General features: G+C 44.1%; 1 pseudogene; it reads left to right on the top strand.

Annotated features, from left to right (window-relative positions):
- The first annotated feature begins 699 nt into the window (after positions 1–699).
- Positions 700–24,338, top strand: part of LOC148148753 (uncharacterized) — a 43,292-nt pseudogene continuing 19,653 nt past the window's right edge.

Raw genomic sequence — 24,338 nt, 5'->3', positions numbered from 1 at the left:
GATCCCACTGAGCCCACTGATGAACTGGAACACTCATCACAGGGATCTGTAGAGGAGCGACCAAAGAAGGTGTCAACATGGACCCCACCGGAGAGCCGCTGCCCTGGGCTTGACATGTATGCTCAAACTCTGGATTAGTGGTGCTGGAAGAGCACAGCAGTTCAGGCAGCACCACTAATCCAGAATCTGGTTTCCAGCATCTGCAGTCATTGTTTTTACCTGTGTATGCTCAAACTGTCAGGAAATATATAAATGCCAGATTCATCAGCCGTACCCACAAGGTAGAGCAAAACATCACCCGTTCACAACGCAATGCCATCCAGGCTCTCAAAACCAATCACAACATTGTCATCAAGCCAGCAGATAAAGGAGGAGCCATTGTCATTCAGAATAGAAGAGATTACTGCAAGGAAGTGTACCGACAACTGAACAACCAGGAACACTACAGGCAACTACCAGCTGATCCGACCAAAGACTTTACCCGAGAATTAAACACACTGATCAGAACTTTGGATCCAGTCCTTCGCACGTACTTCTCGTGTAGGCAACTTCTACTGCCTTCCAAAGGTACACAAAGCCAACACACCAGGATGTCCCATCGTGTTGGGCAATGGGACCCTATGTGAGAATCTCTCCAGCTATGTAGAAGGCATCTTGAAACCTGTTGGACAGGGGATCTCCAGCTTCTGTCGCGACACTATGGATTTCTTACAGAAACTCAGCACCCACGGACCAGTCGAACTGGGAACATTCCTTGTCACAATGGATGTTTCCACACTCTACACCAGCATCCCCCACAATGATGGCATCGTGGCAACAGCCTCAGTACTCAACACCAACAACTGCCAGTCTCCAAATACCATCCTACAACTCATCCGCTTTATCCTCAATCACAACGTCTTCACCTTTGACAACCAGTTCTTCATCCAGCCACAGGGGACCAAATTTGGACCCCAATATGCAAACATTTTTATGCACAGGTTCGAACAAGACTTCTTCTCTATGCAGGATCTCCAACCAACATTGTACACCAGGTACACTGATGACATTTTCTTTCTCTGGACTCATGGCGAGGAGTCACTGATAAAACTACACAGTGATATCAACACGTTTCATCCCACCATCAAACTCACCATGGACTACTCTCGCCTATCTGTCTCATTCTTGGACACATGCGTCTCCATCAAGGATGGATACCTCAGCACCACACTATACCGCAAACCCACGGACAATCTCACAATGCTACACTTCTCCAGCTTCCACCCAAAATATATTAAAACAGCCATTCCCTATGGACAAGCCCTACACATACACCGGATCTGCTCAGATGAGGAGGAACGTGACGGACATCTGGAAGTACTCAAGGATGCCATCACAAGAACGGGGTATGATGCTCAACTCATCCACTGCCAGTTCTGATGTGCCACAGCAAGGAACCGTAATGACCTCCTCAGGAGACAGACACATGCTGCAACTGACAGGGTACCCATCGTTGTTCAGTACTTCCCAGGAGCTGAAAAATTACGTCATGTTCTTCGTGACCTGCAACACATTATCAATGAGGATGAGCACCTCACCAAGACCTTCCCCACACCTCCACTACTTGTCTTTAAACAACCACCAAACCTCAAACAGATCATTGTTCGTAGCAAACTGCCCGGCTCTCAGGACAACTCCATACAACCCTGTCACGGTGGATTCTGCAAGACGTGTCAGATTATGGACATAGATACCACTATTACGCGTGGGAACACCTCCCACCTTGTACATGGCAGGTACTCATGTGACTCAGCCAACGTTGTCTATCTGAAATGTTGCAGGCAAGGATGTCTGGAGGCTTGGTACATTGGGGAAACCGAGCAAAGGGTACGATAACGGATGAATGGGCACCACACAACAATCAACCGACAGCAGGGTTCCCTCCCAGTTCAGTGGTCCAGGACATTTAGCCTCGGACCTTCAGGTGACCATCCTCCAAGGTGGACTTTGGGACAGGCAGCAGAGAAAAGTGGCCGAGCAGAGGCTGATAGCTAAGTTCGGTCCTGATAGGGAGGTCCCTGATAGGGAGGTCCTCATCCAGGACCTTGGGTTCATGTCACATTACAGGTGATCACCATTGCACTACACACACATACAGATATTCCTACACACACACACTCTCACATACACACGGACACAGGTACACACAGACGCGCACACAGACATCCACACACACCCTTATAGACACACACACTCCTACACTCACACATGCACCCCCGCACAGACTTAAGACACTCTGCACTCACTACACACACTTTCTCACACACACTTTCTCACACTAACAACCCCCACACACAGACAGACACACACAGACAGACAAAGACCCACATGCACACATATATTTTGTGGGGTGAATTTGTACTTGCAGAGTCACATTGTACTTTGCTCAAAATCTGCATGCATTCATGTAGAACTCTGAGCTCAAAAACTGCATGAATTTATGTAAAACTCCGTTCTCTCACTTTTAGAATCAATCTAAACATCATGGCATAGACGGAGAACACAGGGGGCCAACGCCTTCAACATATTGTCTAGCTATCACCATTGTTAACAGCTAACCCGAGAATGCAACTTTAAAAGAAAGGTTAAAAATCACACAGCACCAGGTTACATCGTTACGATCGAGCCCTCCACTATCAACTGATGAAGGAGCGTTGCTCCGAAAGCTGGTGTGCTTCCAATTAAACCTGTTGGACTATAACCTGGTGTTGTGTGATTTTTAACTTTGTACACCCCAGTCCAACACCGGCATCTCCAAATCTTAAAAGAAAATGTTTTGTGATTTACACATGAAAGAAGTGAAACTATCACTGTATTCTAATAGATAAAGGCTTAACAGGCAATCAATCTTTCAATGTATAATTTCAGTTACATCACACTCGAAATTTTTTGCTATAAATTCTGTGTTACGATCGAGCTCTCCACTATCGCCTGATGAAGGAGCGTCGCTCCGAAAGCTAGTGTGCTTCCAATTAAACCTGTTGGACTATAACCTGGTGTTGTGTGATTTTTAACAGTTGTGGGAAGTTGTCTGTGGAGTCAGAGGAGATGGGGAAGCGCTAAAAAAATACTTTTTATCAGTATTCACACTAGAAAAAGGCAATGTAGTTGAGGTGAGTACTGAGATACAGGCTATTAGACTAGATTAGGATTGGCGTGCATAAAGAGGAAGTGTTAGCAATTCTGGAAAGTGTAAAAATAGATAATCTCTTGGGCCGGATGGGATTTATCCGAGGATTCTCTGAGAAGCAAGGGGGAGGTTGCCAAGCCTTTGGCTTTGATCATTATGTCGTCATTGTGCCAGAAGACTGGAGGATAGCAGATGTTGTTCCTTTGTTCAAGAAGCGGAGTAGAGACAGCCCTGGAAATTATAGACCACTGAGCCTTACTTCAGTTGTGGGTAAAGTGTTGGAAAACGTTATAAGAAATTGGGTTTATAATCATCTCAAGAGGAATAAGTTGAATAGGGCTAGTCAACACAGTTTTGTGAAGGGTAGGTCTTTCCTCACAAACCTTATTGAGCTCTTTGAGAAGGTGACCAAACAGGTGGGTGAGGGTAAAGTGGTCGATGCAGTGTATATGGATATCAATAAGGCTCCCTCAAGTTTGATAAGGTTCCCAATGGTAGGCTATTGCACAAAATATGGAGGCAAGGGATTGGGGGTGATTTCGCAGTTTGGATCAGAAATTGGCTTGCTGAAAGAAGACAGAGGGTGGTGGTTGATGGGAAATATTCATCCTGGCGTTCAGTTACTAGTGAGGTACCACAAGGATGTGTTTTGGGTCCACTGTTGTTTGTCATTTATATAAATGATCTGGATGAGGACATAGAAGGATGAATTAGTAAATTTGCGGATGACACTAAGGTCAGTAGAGTTGAGGATACGGACGAAGGATGTTGTAGGTTAAAGCGAGACATAGATAAGCTGCAGAGCTGGGTTGAGAGGTGGCAAATAGAGTTTAATGCAGAAAAGTGTGAGGTGATTCACTTTGGAAAGGCAACAGGAATACAGAGTATTGGGCTAATGGTAAGATTCTTGGTAGTGCAGATGAGCAAAGAGATTTCGGTGTCCAGGTACATAAATCCTTGAAAGTTGCCACCCAAACTGATAGGGTTGTTAAGAAGGAAAGCCATGTGTTAGGTTTTATTGGGAGGGGGATTGAGTTTTGGAACAATGAGATCGTGCTGCAGCTGTACAAATCTCTGGTGTGGCCACATTTGGAGTATTGGTCACCACATTATAGGAAGGATGTGGAAGCTTTGGAAAAGGTGCAGAGGAGGTTTACGAGGATGTTGCCTGGTATGGAGGGAAGGTCTTATGAGAAAAGACTGAGGGACTTGAGGCTGTTTTCATTAGAGAGAAGAAGGTTGAGAGGCAACTTAATTGAGAGATATAAGATAATCAAAGGGTTAGATAGGTTGGCCAGTGGGAGCTTTTTTCTGAGGATGACGACGGATAGCACAAGGGGGGCATAGCTTTAAATTGAGGGATGATAGATATGGCTCAGATGTCAGAGGTAGTTTCTTTACTCAGATAGTACTAGGAGCATGGAACACAGTGCCTGCAACAGTTGTAGACTTGCCAACTTTAAGGGCATTTAAATGGTCACTGGATAGGCATATGGCCGAGAATGAATTAGTGTAGGTTAGGCAGGCTTCGAATTGATTCGACAGGTCGGCACAACATCGAGGGCCAAAGGGCCAGTACTGCACTGTAATGTTCTATGATCTTCTATGTTCTATAATTCTTAAAATAGGATTAAACGTGCTGATATCGGTTTATCGAGACAAGTTGTTTCTGCTATAATTTACCTGCAAATGTAAAGTTTTGCCAATCTGAAAGGGGGCGGGAATAGTATCATTTGGATCCCATCCAGAGCTATTTATCTCAGCTGAGTTTTAAGCTGACAACAAATTCAAACAGATAGATTGATCTTGCTGGGATTTGAGTGCTTATAGCACAAATACCACATGATATCAATAGTGGTGCTTAATGCCACTCAATAAAACAGTGAAATGATCTTTTGGAGCAAATGGAGAAATTTCTACAGAAGCAAAGAATGTAAGAACTTTACTACTTTAAGAACTAGAACTGGAAATGTGTTGCTGGAAAAGCGCAGCAGGTCAGGCAGCATCCAGGGAACAGGAGAATCGACGTTTCGGGCATAAGCCCTTCTTCAGGAATGGGGAAAGTTTGTCCAGCAGGCTAAGATAAAAGGTAAGGAGGAGGGACTTGGGGGAGGGGCGTCGGAAATGTGATAGGTGGAAAGAGGTCAAGGTGAGGGTGATAGGTCAGACTGGGGTGGGGGCGGAGAGGTCGGGAAGAAGATCTCAGGTTAGGAAGGCGGTGCTGAATTTGATGGATTTGACTGAGACAGGGTGGGGGGAGGGGAAATGAGGAAACTGGTGAAATCCGAGTTCATGGGGGGAGGGGAAATGAGGAAACTGGTGAAATCCAAGATCATGGGGGGAGGGGAAATGAGGAAACTGGTGAAATCCGAGTTCATGGGGGGAGGGGAAATGAGGAAACTGGTGAAATCCGAGTTCAACTCAGATTTCACCAGTTTCCTCATTTCCCCTCCCCCCACCCTGTCTCAGTCAAATCCATCAAATTCAGCACCGCCTTCCTAACCTGAGATCTTCTTCCCGACCTCTCCGCCCCCACCCCAGTCTGACCTATCACCCTCACCTTGACCTCTTTCCACCTATCACATTTCCGACGCCCCTCCCCCAAGTCCCTCCTCTCTACCTTTCATCTTAGCCTGCTGGACAAACTTTCCCCATTCCTGAAGAAGGGCTTATGCCCGAAACGTCGATTCTCCTGTTCCCTGGATGCTGCCTGACCTGCTGCGCTTTTCCAGCAACACATTTCCAGCTCCGATCTCCAGCATCTGCAGACCTCACTTTCTCCTACTTTAAGAACTACTCATACAGACAGCAAGCAGGTGACAAAAGCTTGAACAAACAAACTCCTGAAAAGACCAAGAAAGTGTGTTTGCTTCAGATCTGGTAAGAAGTGCAGACTAAGGGGTGAGGCTAGAAAGTCCTCAAAGAACAGAAATTGCCAGTCAAACTCAGCAGGCCTGGAAGCATCCGTGGGAAGAAAATAGAGTTAACGTTTTGAGTCCAATGACTCTTCATCAGAAAAGCATTGTCAGACGAGGGGAAATGCTTTTAATTAATGGGCAGAAATCAGACTGAGAAAACTAGAAGTAAATAAGTGAATATTTACATCTCACAATGTCACAGTAAGTGAATACCAAAAGACATGGCTACATGAAAGAAACAAAGGGTCATTGACCAAAGTAGTAGCAATGGGAACATCACAAAGCAGAATCAAAAAGACCAAAGAGACATTTCAAAGTTGAAGAAGGCAGAGTTCACCAGAAGAAATTAACTACAAGACTTCGGAGGCCATGATAGAACCGACTTGAAGGTAAAAGACAGAGGGTGGTAGTGGAGCATTCTTTTCAGATTGAAGGTCTGTGACCAGTGGCGTGTCCCAAGGATTGGTGCTGAGTCGACTGCTTTTCTTCATTTATATAAATGATTTGGATGTGAACATTAGAGATATGGTTAGCACGTTTGCAGATGACACCAAAATTGGAGGTGTAATGGACAGTGAAGAAAGTTACCTCAGATTACAACGGGATATTGATCAGATGGGCCAAAGGGCCAAGGAGTGGCAGATGAATTTAATTTGGATAAGCATGCCTGGGTGGGACATATACACTTGATAGTGAGGGCTTGTGGTGTGTTGATGAACAAAGAGACCTTGGAATGCAGGTCTGTAGTTCCTTGAAAGTAGAGTTGCAGGTAGATGGGGTGGTGAAGAAGGCATTGGTATACTTGCCTTTATTGGTCAGTGCTTTAAGTCATGTTGTGGCAGTACAGGACATTGGTTGGGCCACTTTGGAATACTGTGCTCAATTCTCATCTCCCTGCTATAGGAAAGATGTTGTGAAACTTGGAAGGGTTGAGAAAAGATTGACATGGATGTTGCCAGAGTGGGAGGGTTTGAGCTTTGGGAGAGGCTGAATAAGTTGGGGGGATATTTTCCCTGGAGCATCCCAGGCTGAAGGGTGACCTTCTCGAGATTTATAAAATCATGAGGGGCATCGGTAGGGTGAATAGTTAAGGTCTTTTCCCAGGGGTGGGGGAGTCCAAAACTAGAGGGCATAGTGTTAAGATGAGAGGAGAAAGATATAAAAAGAACCTAAGGGACAATGTTTTCACACAAAGAGTGGTGCGTGTATGGAGCAAGCTGCCAGAGGAAATGGTGGACTGGTACAATTGCAACATTTAAAAGGCATCTGGATGGCTATATGAATTGGAAGGGTTTGGAGAGATATGGATCCATTGCTGGCAAATGGGATGAGATTATCTTAGGATGTCATCATGGACGACTTGAACCAAAGGGTCTGTTTCCATGCTGTATAACTGTATGACTCTATGGCTCTATAAATGAGAGATCCATAATTTAAACCAAGATTCTTGTAGGCAGGATTTATTAAGAATGCTTTATTTGCAGAAGTCATAGAAAAGAACATTCATTGGGCTGCAAAAGGTTGGAAATCATCCATTTGTTCCCCGGAATATGAGCAACCTCTATTTTGCTGCAGAAATTTGGAAGTCTTGATTTTGATCATAGAGTTATGGGAAAATACCCAACAAATAGTAAAGTTATACAGCAACATAATATAACAAAATTAAAAAGCTTTCAAACAAAATCAATACAGCATTGCTCTACTACATTGTTTAAATTGTTTATAACAAGGAAAGTAAAACAACATTGCTACTCACAAAATTAAAAGTCTTCAAGGCAAATAGATTACAGCAGCATTGAGATATTGTAGCAATTGAAAGCTTTAAAGTAAGATGAATCAAAAATTGCATTAGAAAGATATAGTAAGAAATAATACTGTCTTCAGGATTTAATATCTTAGATGGGTCAAATAGAAGTCAGAATTTGATATTTTGGGTACAATAGTTCTTAAGATACAAAAATACAAAATCACAAGCAGGACAAATAAGCACATTAGTGTAGTCAAATGACCTACAACAGAAAATATTACAAATTGTATGATGTAAGTTTGTGATTTACATATATTATAATATATCATATTTTAGAGTTTGGATATGAGTTAGTAGCATATGGGTTTTGGTCTGTGCGTCTGAACATTTGTGGATTTATGTAGCCATGATGATTAATGAGAGAGACATTCTGGGGATTTGTTGACATTAGGAGAAGTTATGAATGAGCAAAGTAAACAGTGTAGCATATTAGACTTTGAGTTAAAAGATTCTGAAATTGTTTTCTGGCTTCGGGGCTTGGAAGAAAGCTTTTGTATTATCAGTTTATGGCAGTTTTCAGGAGTATTGGCTGAAACTGAATGTTTCGATCAAGTATTCCTGAGAAAGTGAATTTGTGTGGCACTGAATAATGGGACGTTATCTCAATGTAAGGAGTTTAATTTAAAATTCCCAACCAGAAACATTTAATTAAAATCTTGAAGCTTAGAATATTTAGACTCAGCTGCATGAAGGCGCTTGGAAGAAGATACCAGATTTTCAAGACTAGGAAGTTAAGTCATACATGATGTGGGATAGAGAAGAGAATTTTCTCTGATGTTTGAGTATTATAATGGGATGTTTTGGGATTAATTGTTTGTACTTTTGCTAAGTGTTTTGAAATCTTTAAATTTGTGGAACAAGTAAATAGTTTGGTATATTCTATTTTATCTTCACTTGTTTTGTATAATAAACTTCAACTTAATTTTTAAACCCAAATCTGCATCATTGCTTTTCATTTAATAGAATCCCCACAGCATAGAAACAGGCCATTTGGCCCAACAAGTCCACACCAACCCTCTGAAGAGCATCACATCCAGACCCGTACCCTGAGCCCTACATTTCCCATGGATAATGCGTCTAACCTACCCAGCCCTGAACACTATGGGTAATTTAGCATGGCTAATCAACATAACTTGCACAACTTTGGACTGTGGGAAGAAACCAGAGCACCTGGTGGAAACCCAGACAGACGCAGGGAGAATATGCAAATTCCACATGGACAGTCATCCGAGTGTGGAATTGAACCGAGGTCCCTAGCACCGTGAGGCAGCAGCAGTAACCACTGTGCCACCCCTTCAGTGAAAAGCTACCAAGACTAAAACATCATATACTAAGGCAGATTTTCATTTTAATAAAATTCTGGTTGTCTTTCACTGAAGGAAGCATTGGCAATTCATTGTTTTATTTTCTCGCAAACTTCATTTTAATTATGTGTGATAGCCACACTCTAAAAGAAAAAATATGTTGTGACTTTACATGGATGTTAAAAAGGAAGAGGAACCATTTCCCTCCTTACTGGATGATAAGAAGCATTTTACCTACAAAATTTGCATTTCATCCAGCATAGAAATGGAAAGCAGAGCATGCTTTTTTGTTGAATTACACCAATTCTAGTCATTGACATAAATAAGCAGAAAATAAGCAACTGCAAATGCTGGAAATGGATGCAAATGTGAACTTATTTCATCTGTTTGCAGATGTTGATCGACAATTTGTGCATGTCCTACAATGTTTTGTTTGCTCCTGTCTCCATAAGATTGCTCGAACTTTCCAGGCCAAATTAAACAGCTTTGTCAGACAATTAGATCCTCCCAAAAAGAAGTAAAAAGAAATTGGCAGCGCAACAATCTCTGGAAACGTATCAGTTTCTAAACTAACATGCATACCAGAACATTTTTCATTACACAAGTAGAGGCAGAATCACGTTCTGTTAAATATTAAATTATAATCATGCATGAATATTTATCAAATGCAGCCATCTCATTATGTAAATGGATGTACTCACAGCTGATACCAAATATCATGAGAGCATGTTCCCTTCATAGCAGAAAATGAACAGGACAGCAAAACAACATTCTGGCAAACACTTTCACCTTTTAGACTGAAGCAGCAAAAGGAGAAGTGTTCCATTATGGTTTCTAATGTTGTAAATTATATGTGGTTCAGTAAATTATTTCCAAATTAGGATGCTAATAATGTGACAGCAACAAATGGATTCTTAATCAAAGAAAATGTGGGCAATCATAGCATTTATATTAACCAGACTTCCAGCAGGCCACAGTTAATGAGATAGAGAACAAAAAAAATGTTTACTTTAATAGTTAACTTTAAAGCATTCAGTAGTATGGCATAAATTCAAATGACAGAGAAGACTGCCATTAATTCAAAGTTGCTTGTATCTGTTACAGAAATTGCCATGGTAGCCCAGTCAATCTGTGTCAAGGAGAGAAGAAAATACTGACGAATCTTATCAACAACTTCTGACAGGCAATCCATGAGTACTGTCAGACACAACTATGAGATTGACATGTCAAGTTCATTCAGCCAATCCTTTCTTTTAGAGATTTTTGAAAGCCTATGTTGAAAGCAAATGCATGTTACAACCCTCTAAATGTTTTTGAAATCATAATTATGTGTGGGGTTTTTTTTTACTTGAGCATTCAGCATCTTAGACAACAGTCCTTCCTCAACTGACTCTGAAGATGCAATGGAGGAGCCATAGGTTGTGCAAGACGTACCTTAGGAAAACAACAAATGAACATTTGCTTTGCATCGGACCACAACATATTTCAAAGGATTGCAATTTGATGAGAGACTAAGAAAACTGCGCCAATAAGGAGTCGAAAGGAGGATGTAGACAGTTTAGACAAGTGGGCAAAAGCTTGCCAGATGGAATATAATGAAGGAGAAAATGAGGACTGCAGATGCTGGAGATCAGAGTTAAAAAGTATACTGCTGGAAAAGCACAGTAGGTCCGGCAGTATCCGAGGAGCACGAGAGTTAACAGTTTGGGCATAAGCCCTTTATCAGCAATATAATGTAGCAAAATGCAAGGCTATGTACTTTGGCACAAAGACTAAAGGAGCTGAGTATTATTTAAATAGAGAAAGACTACAGAAAGCTATGACAGAGAAACAAAAAAACCAATATACATGTTCAGCAGGTACTGGGGAAACAGAATGGAAGGTGGGACTACCTTTCAAAGGGAGTCGAGTATGAAAATAGGGAGATCTTGCTAAAACTATACAAAGTGCCATTCAGACCAGAACTGGAGTAATGGGAACAGTTTTAGTCCCCTTATGAAATGAAAGATATACTGGCACAATCGCAGAAAGTGCTGGAGAAGCTCTATAGGTCTGGCACACCTGCTGAGTTTCTCCAGCAGTCCCTGTTTTTGTTTTGGATTTACAGCACCTGTAGCTCTTTGTTTTTTTCTTAAAGATATACCAGCATTTGAAGCAGCCAAGAGAAGGTTAACTGGACTGATCACAGGCTTGGAGGGATTGTCTTATAATGAAAGGGTGAGTAGGTTGAGTATTAGAAGTCCGAGAGGTGAATTTATGCAAACACACGGGACTTTTCAGGGACTTGACAGTGTAGATGAGAAAAGAGTGTTTCCCCTTGTGGGAGACTCTATGACCAGAGGGCATCATCTCAGAATAAGGGCTGCACATTTAAGTCTTATAGGTTTATATGCTCTAGAGGTTGGAAGAATACAGAGTGATCGAAATGTAATATTAAAATTTCTGAAAGGTCTCGATAAGGTAAACACTAAGAGTTATCTCCTCAGGCTGGAGTATCTAGAACATTCCTGATGAAGGGCTTTTGCCCAAAATGTTGATTTTCCTGCTCCCCAGATGCTGTCTGACCTGCTGTGCTTTTCCAGCACCACTCTAATCTTGACTATATCTAGAACATGGAGCACTGTCTCAGCATAAAACATTGATCATTTAGGACTGTACAAAGAAAAAAAACATCTTCACTCATAGGATTATGAATCTTCAGAATTCTCCACCCCAGAAGTTTTCAGGTCAGTATTAACTAGGCTCTGATACAGAGATATTTTAGTCTATCAGGGAAGGAAGGAGTTAGGGGAATGGGCAAGAAAGAGCAGTCCAGGCAGAAGATTGGGCAGGATTGGTGAAACAGGTTCAAGGGACTATATGTGGCCTCGATATGTCACTATTTTTTATGCTGTTATGCTCATTTCTCATCACATACTTCAACAGAGCCGTGGCAAAGGAGGAAAACGTATTATAAGTTTCCTTGTATGTTAAGCGTGGTTCAGAAGATTGTTTCCAAGTTATGTTAATTTCCATGACAAACAAATCTATAATCAGAGGAAATTTGCTTCCTGGGAGTATAAAAATTAGAAACAGGAGCAGGCTAATTGGCATTCTAGAACAATGTGTCGAACTAGAGACTAGGCTATTTTGGATCTGGTGGTCTGTAATGAGTCAGGTTTAATAAATTAGTTAATAATCAAAGGTCCTCTACAAAACAGTAACTGTAACATGGTAGACCGCTATAGCCAGGGCAATAACATTTCTGCCTCTATCTTACTAATCAATGATGTGGAGGAGCCAGTGTTAGACTGGTGTGGACAAACTTAACAATCACACAACACCAGTTAAAGTCCAACATGTTTATTTGGAAGCACTAGCTTTCGGAACGTTGCTCCTTCATCAGGTAGCTATGAAGCAGGATCAAAAGGCACAGAATATATAGCAAAATGTTACAATGTCATGCAACTGAAATGATATATTGAACAAACCTAGATTACTGTTAAGTCTTTCATCTTTTAGAATGGGTTGCAGGTTTCAGTTCATTAATATGTAAATCCCAGAACTTCTTTTAAGTCAAATTCTCGAGATAACTTAAGGTTTTATATAAAAAAAGGTGACATCTCAGCTCAGGCAATGCATTAAAGGTGTGAGGTTAGAGTCTGTCTGTATCCCAATCTAATGTAAGGCTGGTTCTATTTCCAAAGTGGAATTTATAAAATATTACATATATTGACTGCCTGCAGATTGTGCATTTTTTGAGCAAAATAGAATGTATCTGCAAATATAGTTCTGCAAATGCAAGTTCACCCCATAGTCTTATAGATATGTGTGCATATAAGAAAGAGAGAGTGTGAGTTTGTGCATGCGAGTGTGTGCGTGTGACTGTGAGTGCACGTAAGAGAACTTGTTTTCAACTGAAAGCTTTACTGGAAAGAAATTTCAAGACTTTCAGATTAAAGTAGAAAAAGGTAGAGAAATGATAGATCTAAATGAGCATTAATACCCAGCTTTCCTTGGCTCCAAACTGCCTGCATGTGTTTCGGTGGCTCTACTTATTTAGTATTGCAGCCCAGACACTCTGCCATAATGCAAGGAAGAAAGCTGCAGAATCTTTATCGGCATCATCTGTCAGACAACTAACAAGTAATGTTGAAGATAATTGTCAATAGGTCCACTCAATTTATCTGTCAATCCTTTTTTTGCTGCCTCTTAAACGCATCTGCTGAAAGCGAATCCATGTTTCTACTCATGTAATACACAGGAAATTGCCATCTTAAGGACAGTAATTCCACAAGTCATTCAAGATGAAGATATTCCACAGCAAAGAATCTCATCTCTATTTATAACAACATAGAGGAGTTGCTGTGGCTTTTTATGTACACATTGATAAACAAAATAAATATTTTAGCTTCAGCAATCTATTATCTTTTTGATAAACATCTTAAGAACATGATTGTATAAACAGCCAACTAACCTCAAGCAAAAGAGATGATTTGTAGCATAGTTTAAAATCAATTGCCACTTGTCCTTTTGTAGCATTCAGGCAAAATATCTGGTTTCAAGCGTTCTTGCACATTTTAGATTGCATTTGATGTAATCCTGTCCCACTACAAAAACAATCAAACATAATAAAAAGTCAGGGAGTTGAGTAACCTCACAAAACTTATGTTTTATTCATTCATGGTGTGTGGGTGTCATTGGCTAAGTCAGAATTTATTGGTTGTCCCTCCAAGCCACTCATCATCCTGACTTGGAAATATAGGAGAAAGTGAGGACTGCAGATGCTGGAGATCAGAGTCAAGAGTATGGTGCTGGAAAAGCACAGCTGGTTAGTCAGCATCCGAGGAGCAGGAGTATCATCGTTTCGGGCATAAGCCCTTGGAGGGCTTATGCCCAAAACGACGATTCCACTGCACCTCGGATGCTGCCTGACCGGCTGTGCCTTTCCAGCACCACACTTTTGACTTAGAAATATAGTGTCCTTTGCTTCAATGTGGCCGGTCCTTGGAACATTCTCCTTAATGGTTTTGTGGATCTAACAACATCAGCAAGGTGGCTCATCCTCACCTTGTCAATCATAACCAGAGGTGGGCAGTAAATGCTGGCCCAGCCAGTGACACCTATATCCCCTGAATTGATTTTTAAACAGTGCCTTGGAGAAGGTAAGTGGTGAGCTGCCGTTCTGAACTGCTGCAGTCCTTCAGCTTAGGTATGCCCACAGTGCTGATCGGAATGGAATTCCAGGATTTTGACCCAGCTACAGTGAGGGAACAGTGACATAGTTTCAAGCCAGATGATAAGCGGCTTGGAGGGGCATTTGCAACTGCTTGTGTTCTTGTGCATCTTTTACCCTTGTCTTTCTCGTTTATGGTGTGTTGAAGAAAGCTTGCTAAGTTCCTGTAATGCACTTTGCACATAATGCCACCACTGTATGCCAGAGGTTTAAGGGAGTTAATGTTGTGGGGCTGGATGGGGTGCAAATCAAATGGCTGCTTTGTTTTGGATCATGTCAATCATCTTAGGGGTGGCACGGTGGCACAGTGGTTAGCACTGCTGCCTCACAGCGCCAGAGACCCGGGCTCAATTCCTGCCTCAGGCAACTGACTGTGTGGAGTTTGCATGTTCTCCCCGTGTCTGCATGGGTTTCCTCCGGGTGCTCCAGTTTCCTCCCACAGTCCAAAAATGTGCAGGTCAGGTGAATTGGCCATGCTAAAATTGCCCATAATATTAGGTGAAGAGTTAATGTAGGGGAATGGGTCAGGTGGGTTGCTCTTCGGAGGGTCAGTGTGGACTTGTTGGGCTGAAGGGCTTGTTTCTACACTGTAAGTAATCTAATCTTGAATACTTTTGGAGCTGCACTCATTAAGATAAATGGAGAGTGTTCTGTCTTGTGCCTTGTAGATGGTGGTCAGGCATTGGAGAAACAGGAGTGAGTTACTTCACTGCAGAATTCATAACCTTTCACACACACTTGCAACCAGCGCATTTAAGTAGCTTGTCCAGTTCACTCTGGGCAATGGTAATCCCCAGGATGCAGGAATGCTTAGATTGGAAATCTTGCTGGAACTTGTATGGTGTGAATGTTCCCAGTCACTTTTCAGCCCAAGCCTGGATGTTGCTCAGATCTTGGTGCATATGAACACAGACTGCTTCTGTATCAGAGGAGACATGATTGGTGGTGAACATTATGAAATCATCTGTGAAGATACTCACTGATAAACTCATGATGGAGTGAAGGTCATTGGTGAAACAGCTGAAGATTATTGGACCATGGCATTTCCCGAAGAGACTGCTGCCTAAAGGTCCTAGAGCTGCAATTACCGACCTCCAACAACCACAACCATCTTCCTTTGTGCTAGATATGACTCCAACCAGTGGAAAGATCATAGAACATAGAACATTACAGCGCAGTACAGGCCCTTTGGCCCTCGATGTTGCTCCGCCCTGTCATACTAATCTGAAGCCCATCCCACCTACACTATTCCATGTACATCCATTTGCCTGTCCAATGACGACTTAAATGCACTTAAACTTGGCAAATCTACTACCAATGCAGGAAAAGCATTCCATACCCTTACTACTCTCTGAGTAAAGAAACTACCTCTGACATCAGTCTTATACCTATCTCCCCTCACTTTAAAGTTGTGTCCCCTCGTGTTTGCCATCCCCATACTTGGAAAAAGGCTCTCCCTATCCACCCTATCTAACCCTCTGATTATCTTGAATGTCTCTATTAAGTCACCTCTCAACCTTCTTCTCTCTAATGAGAACAGTCTCAAGGCCCTCAGCTTTTCCTCGTAAGACATTCCTTCCACACCAGGCAACATCCTAGTAAATCTCCTCTGCACCCTTTCCAAAGCTTCCACATTCTTCTTATAATGCGGTGACCAGAACTGTACACAATACTCCAAGTGTGGCCATACCAGAGCTTTGTACAGCAGCAGCATAACCTCCTGGCTCCAGAAATCAATCCCTCTATTAATAATGGTCAAAACACTGTATTCCTTCTTACCAACCCTGTCAATCTGGGTGGCAACTTTCAGGGATGTGTGTACATGGACACCGAGATCTCTCTGCTCATCTGCACTCCCAAGAATCTTACCATTAGCTCAGTACTTTACATTCTGATTACTCCATCCAAAGTGTATCACCTCACACTTGTCCACATTAAACTCCATTTGCCACCTCTCAGTCCAGCTCTGCATCCTATCTATGTCTCTCTGCAACCTACTACATCCTTCATCACTATCCACAACTCCACCGACCTTAGTGTCGTCCACAAATTTACTAACCCACCCTTCTAAGCCCTCATCCAGGTCATTTATAAAAATGACGAACAGCAGTGAACCCAATACCGACCCTTGCGGTACGCCGCTAGTAACTGGACACCAAGATGAACATGTTCCATCAACTACAACCCTCTGTTTTCTTTCAGCAAGCCAATTACAGATCCAAACTGCTATATCTCCCATAATCCCATTCCTCCGCATTTTGTATAATAGCCTACTGTGGGGAACCTTATCGAACGCCTTGCTGAAATCCATATACACCACATCAACCTGTTTACTCTCATCTACCTGTTTGGTCACTTTGTCAAAAAGCTCAATAAGATTCGTTAGGCACGGCCTACCCTTCACAAAACCGTGCTGACTGTCCCCGATCAGATTATTCTTTCCTAGATGGTTATAAATCCTATCTCTTATAACCTTTTCCAATACTTTACCAACAACTGAAGTGAGACTCACTGGTCTGTAATTACCAGAGTTAGCTCTACTACCCTTTTTAAACAAAGGAACCACATTTGCTATCCTCCAGTCTCAGGCACTATTCCTGTAGACAATGATGATTTGAAGATCAATGCCAAAGGTTTGGCAAGCTCTTCCCTTGTTTCCCAGAGGATCCGAGGATAGGTCCCATCCGGCCCAGGGGACTTGTCTATTTTCACACACTGCAGTATTTCTAATACCTCTTCCTTGTGAACCTCAATCTCTTCTAGTCTAGATGCAAGTATCTCTGTATCTTCCTCGCCAACATTTTCACTTTCTATAGATCCTCCCTGCTTCCCACTGACAGTAAGTTTGCTCGGGCTTTTTGTTATCACACTCAGAAAAATGTTTTCACATCGCTTTCACCTTACTTCTAGAATTCAGTTCTTTTACCCATGTTTAAACTCAGGTTGTAATGAGGTCAGGGATTGAATGGAATAGCACATACTGAATATCAGTGACCAGGCTAACCCTTTATAAGTACTACATGTTAAGACTATCATCAACCCTTGCTACCACTCTGATGATCATGACTGGACTGATATGGCAGTAATTAGCTGGATTAGATTTGTTCACCATTTTACATAAAGGACATATCTGGGAGAATTTCTATATTGTCGGGTAGATGCTGGTGTTGTAGCTGCATTGGAAAAGTTTGGCTAGGAGTGCAGCAAGTTCTGGCACACACGTCTTCAGAACTATTACCAGAATGATGCCAATGCCAATCTGCTTTACAATTTGTTGGAGTTTTCAGCCATTGTTTGATATCACGAGAATTAAATCAGATTAGTTGAAGACTGGTAACTCTGATGCTGGAAGCTCTGTAGGAGGCTGGGAAGGATCATGTACTCAGCACTGGTTGCCCTCATATGGTTGAAGATAAGGATGTTTGTAGAGCCTCTTTCTCTGATTAGTTGTTTAATTGTCTACTGGATGTGGTAGAACTGCAGAACTGAGATCTGATCTGTTGACCCTATGACTGCTTAGATATTTCCAATGCGTGATGCTTCTGCACTTGAGCATTCGAGTAGATCTGCATTGTTAGTTATGTCTAGTGCTTCTTTTTGCCTGAAATCTTGCAAGGTTCATTGAACCGTGTTCCACCTCTGTCCTAACTGAAATTAATTTAATGTTTCTGTAAAATCAACTTCATGTTAAGTATGTAGGTAACATTCTCATATCTGAATCCTCGATTTTGACCAGGGACCACCATTAACACATATAAACACAAATACACAAATTCAGTATTTATCCGAATTTATGAAATCCTCAGTGGTGAACAGAATACCATAGAATCCCTACAGTGTGGAAACAAGCCATCCTGCCCAACAAGTCAACACTGACCCCCTGAACAGAATCCCACCCTGATCCTATTCCTAAACCCGGCATCTTTCCCATGTCTAATGCACCTAACATACACATCCCTGAAAACTATGGACAATTTAATCTGGCCAAACCACATTGCATGCACATCTTAAGACTGTGGGAAGAAACTGGAACCCCTGGCTGCAACCCACGCAGACATGGGGAGAATGTATAAACTCCACACAGACAGTTGCCTGAGTTTGGAATCAAATCTGGGTGTCAGGCACTGTGAGGCGGCAGTGCCTCCCACCAGAAGTAATCAGTGTTTGTGTACATTTATATGTTGCAACTCATTGTCCTTGGAGTAACTGCAAGTAGGTCAGAGTATCCCCACATAATAATGACCCACTTGCCATGAATGAAAATGTGTTGCTGGAAAAGCGCAGCAGGTCAGGCAGCATCCAGGGAACAGGAGAATCGACGTTTCGGGCATAAGCCCTTCTTCAGGAATGAGGAAAGTTTGTCCAGCAGGCTAAGATAAAAGGTAGGGAGGAGGGACTTGGGGGAGGGGCGTCGGAAATGTGATAGGTGGAAAGAGGTCAAGGTGAGGGTGATAGGTCAGACTGGGGTGGGGGCGGAGAGATCAGGAAGAAGATTGCAGGTTAGGAAGGCGGTGCTGAATTCAATGGATTTGACTGAGACAAGGTGGGGGGAGGGGAAATGAGGAAATTGGTGAAATCTGAGTTCATCCCTTGTGGTTGGAGGGTTCCTAGGCGGAAGATGAGGCGCTCTTCCTCCAACCGTCGTGTTGTTGTGGTCTGGCGATGGAGGAGTCCAAAGACCTTCATATCCTTGGTGGAGTGGGAGGGGGAGTTGAAGTGTTGAGCCACAGGGTGGTTGGGTTGGTTGGTCTGCGTGTCCCAGAGGTGTTCTCTGAAACGCTCCGCAAGTAACCGGCCTGTCTCCCCAATATAGAGGAGGCCACATCGGGTGCAGAGGATGCAATAGATGATGTGTGTGAAGGTGCAGGTGAATCTGTGGCGGATATGGAAGTTTCCTTTGGGGCCTTGGAGGGAGGTGAGGGGGGAGGTGTGGGCGCAAGTCTTGCACCTTCTGCGGTTGCAGGGGAAGGTGCCGGGAGTGGAGGTTGGGTTGGTGGGGGGTGTGGATCTGACGAGGGAGTCACGGAGGGAGTGGTCTTTACGGAATGCTGATAGGGGAGGGGAGGGAAATATATCCTTGGTGGTGGGGTCCGTTTGGAGGTGGCGGAAATGACGGCGGATGATGCGCTGTACATGGAGATTGGTGGGGTGGTAGGTGAGGACCAGTGGGGTTCTGTCCTGGTGGCAGTTGGAGGGGCGGGGCTCAAGGGCGGAGGAGCGGGAAGTGGAAGAGATGCGGTGGAGGGCATCGTCGACCATGTCGGGGGGGGAAATTGCGGTCCTTGAAGAAGGAGGCCATCTGGGTTGTACGTTTTTGGAAACAGCAGACAAAGGAGGCGCGGTAGTAGTTTGGCGCACCGACCTTTACACCACTAAGGCCAAACGCCAGCTCGCAGATACCTCTTCCTACTGCCCCCTTGACCATGACCCCACCCCCCACCACCAAACCATCATCTCCCAGACCATCCATAACCTCATCACCTCGGGGGATCTCCCATCCACCGCCTCCAACCTCATAGTCCCACAACCCCGCACCTCCCGCTTCTACCTCCTGCCCAAAATCCACAAACCTGACTGCCCCGGCCGACCCATTGTCTCCGCCTGCTCCTGCCCCACCGAACTCATCTCCGCATACCTTGACACCGTCCTGTCCCCCTTAGTCCAAGAACTCCCCACCTACGTTCGGGACACCACCCATGCCCTCCACCTGCTCCAGGATTTTCGCTTCCCCAGTCCCCAACGCCTTATTTTCACCATGGACATCCAGTCCCTGTACACCTCCATCCCCCATCACGAAGGACTCAAATTCCTCCGCTTCTTCCTTTCCCGCCGTACCGACCAGTACCCTTCCCCTGACACCCTCCTTCGACTGACTGAACTGGTCCTCACCCTGAACAACTTCACTTTCCAATCCTCCCACTTCCTCCAAACCAAAGGAGTAGCCATGGACACACACATGGGCCCCAGCTATGCCTGCCTTTTCATAGGATATATGGAACAGTCCATCTTCCGCAACTACACTGGCCCCACCCCCCACCTTTTCCTCCGCTACATCGATGACTGTATCGGCGCCGCCTCGTGCTCCCATGAGGAGGTTGAACAGTTCATCCACTTCACCCACACCTTCCACCCCGACCTCAAATTCACCTGGACAGTCTCAGATTCCTCCCTCCCCTTCCTCGACCTTTCTATTTCTATCTCAGACGACCGAATCAACACGGACATTTACTACAAACCGACCGACTCCCACAGCTACCTGGACTACACCTCCTCCCACCCTGCCCCCTGTAAAAACGCCATCCCATTCTCCCAATTCCTTCCACTCCCGCCGCATCTGCTCCCAGGAGGACCAGTTCCAAAAACGTACAACCCAGATGGCCTCCTTCTTCAAGGACCACAATTTTCCCTCGATGTGGTCGACAAAGCCCTCCACCGCATCTCTTCCACTTCCCGCTCCTCCGCCCTTGAGCCCCGCCCCTCCAACCGCCACCAGGACAGAACCCCACTGGTCCTCACCTACCACCCCACCAATCTCCATGTACAGCGCATCATCCGCCGTCATTTCCGCCACCTCCAAACGGACCCCACCACCAAGGATATATTTCCCTCCCCTCCCCTATCAGCATTCCGTAAAGACCACTCCCTCCGTGACTCCCTCGTCAGATCCACACCCCCCACCAACCCAACCTCCATTCCCGGCACCTTCCCCTGCAACTGCAGGAGGTGCAAGACTTGCGCCCACACCTCCCCCCTCACCTCCCTCCAAGGCCCAAAGGAAACTTCCATATCCGCCACAGATTCACCTGCACCTCCACACACATCATCTATTGCATCCTCTGCACTCGATGTGGCCTCCTCTATATTGGGGAGACAGGCCGGCTACTTGCGGAGCGTTTCAGAGAACACCTCTGGGACACCCGGACCAACCAACCCAACCACCCTGTGGCTCAACACTTCAACTCCCTCTCCCACTCCACCAAGGATATGCAGGTCTTTGGACTCCTCCATTGCCAGACCACAACAACACGACGGTTGGAGGAAGAGCGCCTCATCTTCCGCCTAGGAACCCTCCAACCACAAGGGATGAACTCAGATTTCACCAGTTTCCTCATTTCCCGTCCCCCCACCTTGTCTCAGTCAAATCCATTGAATTCAGCACCGCCTTCCTAACCTGCAATCTTCTTCCTGATCTCTCCGCCCCCACCCCAGTCTGACCTATCACCCTCACCTTGACCTCTTTCCACCTTTCACATTTCCGACGCCCCTCCCCCAAGTCCCTCCTCCCTACCTTTTATCTTAGCCTGCTGGACAAACTTTCCTCATTCCTGAAGAACGGCTTATGCCCGAAACGTCGATTCTCCTGTTCCCTGGATGCTGCCTGACCTGCTGCGCTTTTCCAGCAACACATTTTCTGCTCTGATCTCCAGCATCTGCAGTCCTCACTTTCTCATCCCTTGCCATGAATGTCCATTTGCTATTTTCAATTACAAATTTTGGCATTAAACCTTGGTGGCATTTATTCTAATTTGAATTCGGACTTGTAGCCATTAGAGTCTCATAAAAGGCCAGTCAGAAGCATATTTCATTCAAATAATTAATTCAGTAGTTCAGGAGATAGTAATGGGAAAGCCCAGCAGGAGGAGGAAAGACCAGCTCACAAGACAACCAAGAATTCCTTGGTTCTAATTGAAAGCCGTTGCCGGAGGCATTTTAGGATCAGAATTCAATTTGACCTTGGTGGGTTTTTTTTTATTTTAATCAGATTTCTCTGCAGTCATCTTGCTTGGAATCCGAAGCATTATTAATAATTCGCCAATTTCCTTCCAAGCATCACAGAATATTAAGCTGGAAAATGTTTTTTTTTTCCAGGACCCTCTCTTCACTCCACAGATTCCAAACAGACATCATTAAAAATTATTAATGTAAGGGATTCAGCTAAGAATTGGCAAGTTAGTTAAATCTAAAGAGAGAGAACATTACATGAGAACTATTGAATTGGCTTGAACTATGATATGGAGGTGCCAGTTTTGGACTGAGGTGGACAAAGTTAAAAATCACACAACACCAGGTCATAGTTCAACAGGTTTATTTGGAAGCACCTGCTTTTGGAGCGCTGCTCCTTTCTGATGAAGGATCGGCGCTCTGAAAGCTAGTGCTTCTGAATAAACGTGTTGGACTATAACCTAGCGTTGTGTGATTTTTAACTTTGGCTTGAACTAGTCATTCTGGCAGTAAGTTCCCGATCCTAATAATTTCTTGAGTAAAAAGAAAACTCATCTCTTACATTTGGTGTAGAGTTAAACATTGCGTTAAATAGACCAGCCTGTAGATTGGACGAAGACTGGGCGAGGAAAGCTCTCAGACTCTGAAGGAAGTCAGAAATGATGAAGGAATCCAGGAGGTGTTCCTGGTGTCTCTATCACCCCCGAACCTCCCGAATGATCCGAAGTGCACCCAACTCCATCTCCTCACAGACTGCGTTAGGGAACTAGAGATGGAGCTGGATGAGCTTTGGATCATTCAGGAGGCTGATGGGGTGCTAAAGAAGAGTTATAGGGAGGTAGTTACACCTAGGTTACAGGATGAAGGTAGCTGGGTCAGAGTCAGGAGAGGGAAAGGAAATAGGCAGACAGTGTAGGGACCCCCTGTGGTCATTCCCCTCAATGATAAGTCTGCCATTTTAAATACTGATGGGAAGATGACCTACCGGGGGAAAGCCATGGTAGCCTTGGCTCTGTGGCTCAGAAGGAAAGGGGGAAAAATAGGAGAGTGATAGTGACAGGAGATTCAATGGTGAGAGGAACAGGCAGGAGATTCTGTGGTCATGAGCAAGACTCCTGGATGGTACCTTACCTCCCAGGTACCATGGTCAGAAATGTCTAGGATCAAGTCGACAGGATTCTTACGGGGAAAAGTGAGCAGCCAAAGTCATGGTACACATTGGCGCCAATGACATAGATAGAGAATGGGAGGAGGACCTGAAATAGAATATAGGGAGTTAGGATGTACATTTGCTCGCTGAGCTGGAAGGTTTGTTTTCAGACGTGTTGGTGGGTTTGTGGGCTACCATGATGCCAACAGGTCTGAGTAGTGTTTTGTCTGCTTGTTTGGGTTTGTTGCTGAGAAATCAGCAGACTGTGTTAATTGGGTATCCATTCTTTTCGAATACACTGCATAGGTGCTCTACATAGTTCACCTATGCAGTGTGTGGTGGTTCATTGAAATAATGTTCTAATGCAACTTCGTTTGTGAGTGTTGGGATAATTGCTTCTGTAGTTCAGTATTTGATCAGTATGTGTTGTTTTCCTGGAGACACTGGTTTGCAGTTTCTCATTAGCTCTTCACTCTACCGTGACATCTAGGACTGACAGTTGTTGTACCTAGTATGGTGACGAAAGTCTGAAAACGAACCTTCCACTCAGCGAGCAAACCTATATCCAGAACCTCCAACCTGATCTACAAATCTTCACAAAGCTCGCTAATAGGGAGTTAGGTTGGAAGTTAGAAGGCACAATGACCAGAGTGGTAATGTCAGGATTGTTACCAGTGTCTAGTGAAGCTAGGAATAGAGAGAAATGATGAACATGCGGCTGCAGGTCTGGTGTAGGAGGAAGGGTTTCAGATTTGTGGATCATGGGGATACCTTCTGGGAGGGACCTGTTTAAGAAGGGCAGGTTGCACCTGAACTGGAGGGGCACCTATGTCCTTGGCGGAAGGTTTGCTCGAGCTTTTTAGATGATTTTAAACTAGATTGACAGGGGGATAGGAACGTAAGCTACAGATCAGATGATGGGGTAGGTAGTGAACAGCCAGATACAGCATGCAGAGAGTCTGTGAGGAGGGATAGGCACTTGATAGGGCAAAAATGCAGTCAGTATTCTGGGTTGAAGTGTGCCCATTTTAATGCAAAAAGTATCAGAAATAA

Source organism: Chiloscyllium plagiosum, unplaced genomic scaffold (assembly GCF_037043375.1).
Source record: "Chiloscyllium plagiosum isolate Xiang-an unplaced genomic scaffold, Cpla_swu_hap1 HiC_scaffold_11, whole genome shotgun sequence".
NCBI classification, from domain to species: domain Eukaryota; kingdom Metazoa; phylum Chordata; class Chondrichthyes; order Orectolobiformes; family Hemiscylliidae; genus Chiloscyllium; species Chiloscyllium plagiosum.
This window is presented reverse-complemented; position numbering and strand designations above follow the sequence as displayed.